Source organism: Cucurbita moschata, unplaced genomic scaffold (genome assembly GCF_002738365.1).
Source record: "Cucurbita moschata cultivar Rifu unplaced genomic scaffold, Cmos_1.0 Cmo_Scf00031, whole genome shotgun sequence".
Classification (NCBI taxonomy): domain Eukaryota; kingdom Viridiplantae; phylum Streptophyta; class Magnoliopsida; order Cucurbitales; family Cucurbitaceae; genus Cucurbita; species Cucurbita moschata.
Window position 1 is genome coordinate 1,090,062 of NW_019268547.1, and position 13,325 is coordinate 1,103,386.

Consider the following 13,325-nt stretch of genomic DNA (forward strand, 5'->3'; position numbering starts at 1 on the left):
GATAATTCCGAATGAACAGGAGTTCATGGTTAGCTTAGGATTAAGATCGAGTTACCTAGGTGATCGAATGAAAAGAAAATCAGTCTCAACAGTAAACGACATTATAAAGTGAGAGTGATTTTCTTCATGGTTCGATCTTATGCAATACTCATTGCATAGGACGCCCCCACTCACATGTCTCCACATGTACAATTTAGTGATCACATTGTTTATATCATATACAAAAGTGAGCCGCATCCATAGTGTCCCCAGAATAAGGTACTCAGCCTTATCCTTATACTATAGATCATTTTGACTATACTTGGACTTGATCCACTTTTATGTCTCTACATATAGTTCAAGTAATCATACTATAGCCAGAGTGTTCTTAGTTTATTGGATTTAGATTAATGATCGTAAAGTTCAATTTATTCAATAACAATTTTTTCTGAACAAACATCAATAATAACTTTATTGAAAATAAAATATATCTTTGTTTACAAACTATGAGTTTTAGGACATTAAAACCCAACAAAACGTGCTTTGCTTGAAGCAATTTTATATCGGGTGAATTCCAACGAATTTTCTTAGGATCCATGTGAATCAGAATAAAATATGCTGGAAGAACTCATATTGGTATGTGGAAATTGTCTTCACTTTTAGAAGCGAGGAAATGAGTAACATGACAATCTTGCAAAGGATATAGCAAATGTGAGAACCATCGATCGGGTGCCAAATCCTGAACCAAATCTTGTGCATGGATCGTTCCAAATTGTATTAGAGCGATACCTCTCCCAATAAGATGTGGTTCAGAGAAGAACCAAAGCGGAAACTTGTGGGCATGTAATAGATTAAAGGAGGAGTACATGAATGAACCAAGACCATACCCAAGTTAAAGCGATCCTGATCATAGGATGACTTGGAAAGGCTTAAAGGAAATGAAAGTTACTACCTATACCAACAAAGTACACCTTATTTTTAGGTGACTCAATCATAAGAACTCCATGGTTAAGTATGCTTTGTTTGTAACAATTCTATGAATGTGTCTAAAGACAAAGCATGCTAGAAGAACTTATGTTGGTTTGTGGGAATAGCCTTCCCTCTTAGAAGTGAACAATAAGTAATGTGACCATCCGGTGTTGAATCCGAATTCCAAATCTTAGACACAAGTCATTACATAATGAAACCCGATCTTCATAACACCAAAACCAGTAACTGATTGACCGTGAAAGAGTAAGATCTTTAGGAGTTAAATCAACCCTTTACTTATCATCTCAAGCGCTAGTGGATTCCAGAGAAGAAAGAAACTTATATTTTGCTTCTTTTATAATTGAGGTATACTCTCTTTTTGGGTGGGGGACATATTTTAGACCGAACATGGAAGGAAAGATATCACACAACATTAAAGCAAGAGATTGACAAGAAACAAAGCCGTGGGAAACTAGTCTTCGAAAAAAATAAATAAACAACTATTGAAAAAAGTTATAGAGATAAAAGAACGTGACGAAAAAAATACAGAAATGATAACATTAGATGGATTCGTTTAACGTGTACCGAGGAAGGGTTGTTGGATTAGATAAGAATGAGTTATATACTGTGATGTCCTACATTGATTGGGGAGGAGAACAAAACACTCTTTATAAGGATGAGAAAACCCGAAAGGGAAAACCCAAAGAGGACAATATCTATTAGCGGTGGGCTTGGGTTGTTACAAATGTATCAGCGCCAGACACCGGACGATGTGTCAGCCTTCTCGCTGTTCCCCGAAGGAGGGTACACACGAGGCGATGCGCCAGTAAGAACGCTGGTCCCAAAGGGGTAGATTTGGTGGTGGTCTCACGTCGATTGGAGAAAGGAATGAGTCCCAACGAGGATGCTGGGTTCCGAAGGGGGTGGTTGTGATGTCCTACATTGATTGGGAGGAGAACAAAACACTCTTTATAAGAACAAACGCGTTTTAAAGCCTTTGAGGGGAAGCTCGTAAGGAAAAGCTCAAAGAGGACAATATCTACTAGCGGTGGATATGGATCATTATATATACTCACTGTTCCTAACTCCGTTTAACTAAGAGAGAAATGTCTCTTTGTCGGGACGGATAGACCTAAACAAATGTGATTGGTAGAAGCTTTAGAAAAAGCAAAAAAGAAAAAGAAAGAACGCAACAAAAAGATTCTAAGAACACAATAATAAAAACAAAAGAGTCCTCTCCTAACACTATGACAGTGGGTTAAAAAGGGGAATCCAAACATGAAACAAAGAACAAAGGTAAAAAAAAAGTGACAGTAAAATGAGCTGGACTTTAGAATTACCACAAAATACTTTACTTTTTTCCTCAATAAATTTGCTCTTCTTTCCTTCATTTCAACCAACATCTTTGCCACTCCCTCTTTCTCTTTCACTCCACTTGTTGTCGTTCTTCAATAAGTTTGAGAAAATGGAAGTGGAAGCTCCACGGCGTCCAATTCCAAACAATCCACCACCAAGGGGTCAAATTATTCGCAAAATTATTAACGACCTTTCTAGAGGGGAAGGTAACGCGGCGGAGGCAGGCAGGCAACCTAATCAACCCGCTCCGCCGCGTCGGGCATAGATCAGCGCAGCTTCGGGGAAGCTAAGCAAATCATAAGTAATATTGTCATTTTGCTTTGATGTGTGTTTAGTTCCATTTGGGTAGTTTGTTGGTGAAGTTTGAGTTGCCATCTTAAGTTAGCTGTGTTTGGTTAGTTCCTAAGATGTCTATTGAATTATCAATTATGTCTCCTATATTGTCTGATGGTCGGAAAAGAAAAAAAGAAAAAAGAAAAAAGAAAAAAGAATGATAATGACTTGAAAAAGAAATAAAAATGGTTTGCAAGATTTTCACTCGGTGACATCGTTCACAACTGGTAGTAGATCTACTCGAACAACAGATCTCTGTGTGTTTAGGGAAGTCTCGATCCAATCCAAAAACATAATGTTATATTATTGCTAACATTGAATACGTGTTACTAGAGATAAATCATTTTACTTGAATTGAGGGGATTTTTAGATGGGAAACGAGGGACGAAATGAAGAATTTTCTTTTTTCCTGTTTGATAAATGGGGTCGGGAATGAAGTAATATTCCTCATCCCATCTTTATTCAATTCCCCGTCCAAGGCCCTATTTAACATAAATATATATTTAACACAGGTTTTTAGTTATATTAAAAAAATATATTTTTTAATTAAAAGTTAGGTGGGGTAGAACACCTTATATTTAATTATGAAATATATTGATTTATTAGGATTTGTCTTTATCCCCGATAGATATCTCTCGAGTGTTGATGGACATCACTTGAGTGAATAAGGCATTAGAGGAGAGACAAGAGGAATATCACTTTGAGGTTCGCAACTTCTTTGTTGGATATTTGAAGACTCTATTGACATGCTAAGTTAAGAGCATGATTCTGATACCATGTTATGAATCATGGACCCTCCACGATGGTATGATATTATCCACTTTCAGCATAGCTCTCATGATTTTTCTAAAAGACCTCGTACCAATAAAGATGTATTGATTACTTGGAAACACATGATCATTTTTTTAATTAGTCATGTCGGACTCTCTCCCAACAATTCTCAACAGTAGCCAACGAGACCTATGTAGCATATACAAATTACGAAGTTATGGAAATAATATAATTCTTGTCTAACGCTCAATGTCCAGGATTTAGATTACAATTCGAAATTCGGATTCGGCACTTGATGGATCTGACATTCCCTGCATCCCATGTGAAAAAGTCACGTTACTTGTTCATCGTTTATAAGAGTGAAACTATCCCCACCGATCAACACACATAAAATTGCTTCAAACAAAACACGCTTAACTTTGGGGCTCGTATAATTGAGCCACCCTTATAAGAAATGCTTTATTCCCCTCTCCAAACAATGTGAGATCTCACAATCCACCTTCCTTGGGGGTCAACGTCCTTACTGGTAAACCGCTCGATGTCTGGCTCTAATATCATTTGTAAGAGCTCAAACCCACCGCTAGTAAATATTGTTCACTTTGACCAGTTACGTATCGCCGTCAGTCTCACGATTTTAAAACGCGTCTACTAGAGAGAGGTTTCTTGTTTCGTTCCCCTCTCCAAGCAATACAGGGTCTTACAAAATTTCTTCTTAGGGACGAAAAAATAGAGTTGCTACCAATCTCGATTTATATGGTATAAATGGTTACTCAAATATTTTAATAGGTGAGTAAAAGATCGAGATCTCGAGTGGTTTGTGTACGACAAAGATATCATCAACCTACAAGCTTTAATAACTAAAAATTATAGTTTATTTAAAATATTATTCAAAGATATCATCCCCTCACATCTCCCTTATATTTTATTGAATTCATACAATATATTTGAAAGGTCGATTCATCCTTTATGTCAATCGAACCAATATACATATGAAAATATTGACAGAAATTTAATGCCCAAAACTTAGCCAGATTTCCACAGAAATCAACGAGTTAAAGGATATATAATCGATCAACGGTGCTATAATATTTTACCCTTTATCACCGTTGACCATATGTATCATATTTGACTCTTGATAACATACTAGTTTTTCGTTACAGTTTTATCTTATCATACCTATCATATTTGATCCTTTATCATAGGCTAACATCGTGCATCCATTTATTATTCTTTCCCTTTACTTTGTAATTCATTTGATCTTATTTAATTCTGTAAATGATTATAAATAGAGAACTCTCACCCAATTTATGTGTGATAATTTTAGCTAATATCCTCGTGATATCACAACCTATTCCCGTTCGATTTAGCAACTAATCTCTCCACTTTCACGTGCTTTTCTATTGTATAAATCCTAGCCAAACTTTAAATCTAATGTCAAGTATCAACTTTGGGTGTGACGCATGCAATGATGTAACATAAACCCTTTTTGTTTTTTAAATTCTCTTTAAAAAGAAATTTAAGTAAAATAAAAATAGTACCAATTTTGTTATCCATTTACGCGGTTTTGTTTTATGATAATCTTTTTTTTTTTTTGTCAAAAAACATAATTACTTAGGTGTAATTTTTTAAGATTATATATATATATATATATATATATATATATTAATTTATTTGGTTCATTGAATTGGAAATACATTATTATTAATTTAATAAAACGTACATATTCCCCAATAACATGAAAATATCAAAAGTCAATATATTTTAATTGATCGAAAGTGATATAATAAATAATAAATATAGGAAATTGGAAGTAATTGTCATTAAATATATTGTAATTAAAAATTATTTAGAGATATTTAATTTAAAACATGATAATTGACCGCATTGCTTTCATATATTTTTCTCTCGGTATGGATTAATATTTGAAATTTGAATTTGACTCATGATGGCTCTGACATCCCGTACGACATGGTCACATTACTTAACATAGAATCGCTCTGTCTGCACTTAGAAAATTCTAAAGAGCTCATAAAACACGTTTAAGTATGAATTTTCTATGATTGAGCCACTGAAAAGAATAGTACACCTTGTTCTTTCATTGTTATCCTATCTTTAAGATTTCTCTCATTTAAATATGATATCGGTTCATTCATGTACCCATCTTTTACTCGAAGGTCACATCTCTGTACTGAAAGCTTATGATATCGAAGATATTAAACCTATATTGAAAGTATACGAACAAAATATGAGAATCTTTTAAAAGAAAATGGAGGGAGATAATGAGAAGTCAAGTGGAATTTTCTCATTTCTATGTGGAGAAAATATGTAATATACAAGAATTTAGGATAGAATCTTCCTAAACTCATCTAATATATTTTAATACATAATAAACTAAAATAGGTCAAGTTAAATCTCATTCAAATTTTATATGTTTAGAATATATCAAATACAATAAATATATTTTTTTTATTTTTCTTTAAATTAAGTAAAACAAGTGTACAAACATTCAAAAGAAAATAATTTTGAACACGGGCCAAGTTCTGAAATCTCCATACTCGGATGTAGATAGGATTCTTTAAAATCTCCAGCTCGGTTGCCTTGCCACCTAATTTATTGAACATCACGTTTTATCTAAAAAGAAAATTAAAATAATTTTGACAAGTTACCGTTAGGATAGTAGTGGTAGGAAAATAGACTATTATGATAAGTCTCATTCATGAAATTGTACATGAGTGCATTTTACCCCGATAGGGGTAGCTTACTGAGTATTTCTTAAAATACTCAAGTCATATATTCCTCTCATTCTTTCAAGTAAAGGCAAGACACCCCTGTACAGCTGATGACGACATCGCAACTCGAGACCATGACACATGCGTAGGGTGATTGTATTTATTTTCTTAGACTTAGGTTAGAATAGGATATTTACTTTTAATGTTTATTTATTTCATTTAATATTTCTTCGTGTTGTTTTAAATATGTATTTGAACACTCAAGTTCATGACAGTGTTTTAAGATGCAGTTTATGTTTTATGATAAAGTTTAAACGCTTATTTTTGCACAAAACGATTATATTACGATGATGGTAGTGATTGTAGGTAATTAGAAACCTAAAGTCGTTACAAAGTATAAAATTTATGGATATTTTCTATATTTTCGGTCGGAAAAGAATTGTTGAATGGTTTTTGTATTAAAATGCATAATTGTACGAATACGTATAGGTATGAATGTTCATGGAAATTCAAATGATTTTACTTTTGTATTAAACTATGTGAGAAACCCTTACTTTTTGGATTAAAGAATTCCTTTAAGAAAACTTGTAGACTTAGGTTATTGAGTAAACTTAATTAAACTTGTGCCTATAAATCCCCACATCTTTGAGTACTCTTCTTCCCTTTTCTTCTTCCTCCTCTTCCTCTTTCGTCTGCCCGCCATGGCTGCAGCTCCTTCCACAGGCTTAAAGGCGAACATCTCTAGCCTTCCCCCGAGACGGGGTCGAATCAAGGCTCGTATTTTTGAGAGCCTTGTCAATTCAGCAGCTTTGATACTCTTAAAAGTCATTCGATACCTCGTCAGCAGTGCTCAAATCCGCGCTGTTCCGCTGCCTTCTCCGGTGGCACCGCCGCCTCCTCCTCTTCGTTACGATGGAGGCTCCATCGTCACATGATTTGTAATTTCTTTGTTCTTGTGTGGAGGAATTGAGTGATCAATTTGGTGTGGAGTGTTCTTAAGCTTTGGTTTTTAAGGATTGATCCTCAAAGCTTTGTTGGTTTCTATGTTTTATGTTGAAGTTGTTGAATAAATTTAATTTGGGTTTGATTCCATTTTCATATCTATCCAAATTAGATTTCATTGTCATACTTTCAAATATAATATCCTCTCCATTTACTAATCTCTTTTGGATATCGATGGTTATTATATACAACTCAAGCCTACCGCTAATAGATATTGTTTGATTTCGCTTGTTACGTATGGATCAACATCATAATTTTAAAATACGTCTATTAGAGAGAAATTTTCACACTCTTATAAGAAATGACTCGTTCTCCTCTTCAACCGATGTGGGATCTCTATCCACTCCTTTTGGAGGCCAGTGTCCTCGCTAGCACACCACTCGGTGTCTGACTCTAATATCATTTGTAATCATCCAAGCCTACCGCCAGTAGATATTGTCCGCTTTGGCACATATGTCATTTGTAACAGCCTAGGCCATCCGAGTTCCATTTAGTTAATTGGGAAATCTTTCTCCACTCCCTCCACCATTTTTCATTTAAACGAAAATTCTCTACCTTATTTGAGAGTTTCAATCTCGTACGTTAAATGTACATTTCTATCTCTAATTGAATCGATGAGAAAACTAGCTATATTATTTTTTTAAGGAGGATAAAAATATAAAAATAAAGAACTACAAAAGAATTAGTCTTCATGAATATATTAATTTTTTTAATTATTTTTTTAGAGAAGGGATTAAAATATAAAAGAGATTAAAATATGATTTAAATTTCAGACTTACGGAAGTCTATTATATATGATATTTTAATGTTTAATGACTAGAAGTCAACGCAGACAAGAGTGGAGAACTTAATAAAAAAACACTAAAAGAAATTAAAGCTCCACAAAAATTGGAATCATTAACTCTCAATTATCATATTAAACATCGAGATCACTTTATTACCGTTCATCAATCGAAAAAATATGTAAGAAGAATTCGAGGACCCATTAAGAGAACTCGTGCTGTTTTCATGTCTAGAAACCCTTTTTCTAGGAATTTGTAGGTTATGGGCCTACCACACTTCCGCTGCGCCACACTGATTAGGTAATGTACTATTTCTCAAGTTCATAACTAATAAACGTTTGTCTTTATTTGTCTTCTACCATCTAACTATCAATGTTGAACACGTCATTAAAAGTCTATTATGTATAAACTACGAAATATAAATTGTTAAATAGTAAAATTAACATTTAATAATAAAAAAAATTACAAAACAGTTTAAATTGTTAAACTAAATTGTTACGTAAATTATTACAAAATTTCAAGTATATGAACTAAGTTGTTACAGAGCAAAGTTCATAGATTAAACTATTAGTTCGTTAAAGTTAAGGGGCCAAAGAGCCATCTTCTTGTTGTTCGATCTTGAAGGCCACTCTTTAGCTAAGAAAGCAAGACTTACTACAAAATTCACTATAAATGCAAGGTGTCACGATCATACTATGTCTAGAGTGTATTGTTCATAGTTGCATGCCTATTCTGATCCCTTCTACTACTTTCATATTAGCTAGTTGTTGTTAATTATTTTATTATTATATTTATTGTGTGCATGACTCTCGACAAAAATCATGTCTACTCCTCTCAAGGTCAGGTCAAATGGGTGCCGGGTCGCGCCTCAGTTCTTGGGTTGGGTGGAGCATGATGGATACTTCGATTACTCGCATGGTGACTTGTTTCTCTACTAGGCATCGAACGCATAGCCCCTCTAGCTCTGTGAAACATGTCCTCTCATCGACTAGTTGTGCTTCCTCCACTGCTAGTCAACATCTGTCTTTGCTTTCTTCTGGTTCTACGTTTGCCTCCAATAAAGTTTTTTTTTTTTTTTTTTTTTTTTTTTAAAAAAAAAGTTAATTGATTATTTTTCCACTTTTCTTTTATATCTTTTTCTAATATTTCCAACAAATTAACTTCATTTCATTTTATAAAATATACAGAGAAATAAATGCATCAAAATTAGGTAAAAAAAACAAATAGTTATTGATGATGGCCACAACTCCGACTTCCAGTTCTTTGCAAAATTCCCTCAAGAACAGCATACTAAATATCATAACCTAACTCTCCCTAAAGTTGATTAGAGGAAAAATTGAAGAAAAAAAAATTAAAATCTTACTTCTTGTTCTTCATTGATTCTTGACGGATTTGAGTGATTCAAACACCCAGACTTGATATCCTCGATATTATGAGTAGTTCTTGTGAAGGAAGATTGACCAAATTGGGACTCTATCTCACTCGTTCGAGTGGATTTTATTTTATTCTTCTTTTTCCCTCAAACCCCTAACATCGATTCTATTCTTTCTTTCTTTTTTCCTTAAAATTCACGTTACGACTCCTACAGATCTCTCATTACGAAAGAGCGTCAAAATGGATCATGTTACCCATTGGGGTTGACTTTTACGGGTTTTTACTAATTTTTCACCTTTTCTTATATATTTTTCTTGAGTTCTTGAGATTTCTAAGCATTTTTCTCTTCTATATCATCTTAAATTTCAACATCTAAAATATTCACTAAAATCCAAGAAATTAAAACTTCTTAGAAAAATTTAGTATTTAATTCTCATCATTGATAGAGTGTTACAGGTTGGGTTGTGAACCATATTTAGATCATTTGGGTCACAAGCCCAACTAACCCAATTTTGGATTGATCTAACATAACCTATGTACACTCCGAATTTAAAGTGTCTATTACTTTTAGGCTTTTGTAAATTCAAGATTGAGAAAGGTTTAAAATAAGTAAAACGTGTTCGAATTATCCTTAAAAGACATGGAAAGGATATAAATGTAAAATAAATCAAACCAAACACTAGCACTCTTATTCGAAAACCACAATCATTTAATAAGCCCCTATCCTAATAAGCTAGAAGCTAGCTCATGGTTGGTCCAGGATTAGGACCCTATATCCAACTCTTAACCGATACATGGAGATACTAATCACTCAATTGAGATGTCGATGATCAGTTCTAAAAAAATTATGGACCATCTGTAATGGTCTTATACAACGCTAATTATAAACCGTAAAAAAGAAAAATAATTAGAGTTTGAGACAACTTTAAAAAATAAGGTCATAGCTTAACGAGCAAACCCAACATAATTTATGCAAGACTTTTCTCTGGTTACCTCAACTCTAAAAGACGGTTCTTTGAACCAGCTATATCTCACTCGACTATTTCACTTTATAAACTAAAATGGATATTAGATTATTTGGATTAATGAATTAGAGTTTAATTATAACCTAATGATCATATAATCATGATTTGGATTTCTTCTACATTTCTTTGATATTTCTCCGTTGTTTCCATAGTCCCCATGGTAATAGATAATATATATATTAAATGCTAGATGGAGACGCTAAAATTTGAATAAATAAATATAAATAAAGAGAGGGGACCAATTATGGCCCTTTTTTTGTGGTTACTTCTTTTTTTAAGTAGGGTTCACCGTCCAACCATATCCTACTTTTAACATTATTATGAAGATTAAGAATAATTGATGTTTGTAGCAGTGATTTGTTGTGATTTGAAAACGTTTTATATTTGAGTTTTATGAGATTTTAATTATAAATGTGTTATGTACTATGAATAGGTAGATTTTTTTTAAATAAGTAAAAAGTGAACTATTCAATGACTTGACTCAACCTAACTCGAACATAAAGGGGTCGTGTTGAGTTATGAAACCAATTTAAATGTTTTGAGACATCATGTCATGAACATAAAATAAATACGAAACACCATATTTAAAAATAAAATGACACCCAAATACAAGTCAATACAGTTCAAGTTTATTAAAAGGGGAATCGATTCGGGATATAATTTCAAACAAAAATACAAAATACTTAAAGTACACAAACAAACTGATGCCTTAGGATGACGTCTTATGTAACTACGCAACTCTCGGAAGCTACTCCACCTCAACCGATAACTTGCAAGTACTTAAAAAAAATGAGAAAAGTGGTGAATATAAACTATTTAGTAAGTAATCTATTTGTATGCTCTCATTGAATCATTATCTTAATAAATTATTGGGGGCATTTATCTAGGCTCCAGGTAATTTGGGCCTACCGAACTCCATTCAACTTTTATATTTCTAATTTCTTTCAATTTTTGTACTGTTTATCATTTTTCGAGGCTCGTCAAAATTTCACCTTTTGGTCTAAATCGACTCCAGGAACTTCACAAAACTTATGCAAAATATCTAATTTCGAACCAATTTGCCTTCGTCCCTTAAATTCTTTTCCACTTATACTGAGACGCTTCAACCAACTAGCTAACTCAATTTAGATAATCAAGGGAATTGGGTTTTCTTCGTGCGTTGATTTTATGGTCGGAACTTGGAATAAATGGATTATAAAGATTATAGTAGTGTTTAAAAAAATTAAAATCTTATATATGTTTTTAGTCTTAATCATGACTCATTGAATGTATAGTGAAAAATAAATTGTGAGATAGAGGGTTGAGGATTTTGAAGTAAAGTCAAGACAATGACCTTTTATTTAACACATGGTTCCAAAGGCAACCTTATAAAGTAACCGCGTTAAGCACTAAAATAAGACAAAAGATTATTAAAAAAAGTTGACATTTGGTTGCATACTCTTCATGTAGACTTTGCACTTCCAATATTTTATGCATCTTTGTCGATTGATAAACTTTCTCGAACTTCTTGTCACTTAAAAAAAAATATAATAAAATAGACTCGTTAAAATATGAGTATGCTGATACACATAGTTAAAGTTTGATCTCACATAACTCGACCCACACTTTGGCTGCTATTAAGGGGACAAGACTAACTAATTATATCGGACATGATCCCTTCTCTTATGAGTGTAGTGAAGGACTCTCGCCTCACCCGCCCGTTTGACTTATGACATCGTCGACTTGCTTTTCAGCTTAAGTGATTTCATAACTCGAAAGAAAGACCTCTCTTTCGAGATCAGTACCATCCCTAGATGTAGTAGTCAATCAGCGGGACATTCAAAGAAGCTATGCACCTTCACTAAATGTTGATGAAAGCAACCCCTTTAATTCGTCTCTCATCTACTCAAAAGAGTGCTGAGTTAGCGAGTTCTTTTTTGCGACCTATTAACTTTGAATCGTTACATTAAGAAAAACAAATTAGATTATCTCTTTTTACTTGCAAAAATATATATATTTTTTATTATCTATACTCTAAAGGATCAATAAAAAAAAATTCATATTTCAAACTTTAGCGATCTATTAAAAATGGAATTTAAGGGATTATCGAAACATTATTATCGAAACTTATAAATTATTGGGAAAAAAAATCAAAAGATGGTTGAAGTTGACATAATAAGGAGATAAGAAGGAAATTTATTCCAATTTCAGGTCCCATTTTAGCTAATCTTAATCTCTTCACGCGCATCTTTCTAATTTGTAATCTTCTATGAAATTGATTTTAAAAGATCTTTGATTATCACATGTTTAATACGCTTGAAAATTTTCATTTAAAACCGTTCATAAACATTCATATCAAATAAAAATAAAAATCAACGAAAAAGCGAAAATGAAATAAACAATAAGGTCAAAGCAATGAAAACATCGTGATCTAACCTGAGGGTTTCAATTTAAAGAGAAATGAAACTACCCTTGCTTTGGTTCGATGGCCTTCGCAACGACGTTGTTATCCCTACATGGGTGTCTTACCCTTACCTAAAAGCAAAGTAGAATATGCCTTGAGTATTTAAAAATACTCAATAAGTAGCCACGTTGTTAGGGTCGGAAAATACAAACACAAGCATTCATGGTGGGGCTTATCTTTTCATAAAAATATCATGGCATGGCCTTGGACTCCACTTTCTAGCCTGGGTACAGTTGGATGTATAGTACTTCCCTACATATGGTGCACGCACGCACACATGGATTCACTAGGTGAGCTCGTATACATGAGAAGAATGAAACATTCTTTATAAGGGTGTGGAAACCTCTCCCGAGTAGACATGTTTTAAAACTGTGCGGCTGATATCAATACGTAACGGGACAAGACGAATAATATCTATTAGCGGTGGGCTTAGACTGTTACATCTAAATAATATTTATATGATTACATAAATAATAGGGAAAATAAGTAGCATTTTTAAAAATGAACAATTTGACGATCCAACCTAACTCCAATTCGAAAATAGAGAGTTAGGTTGGTACGG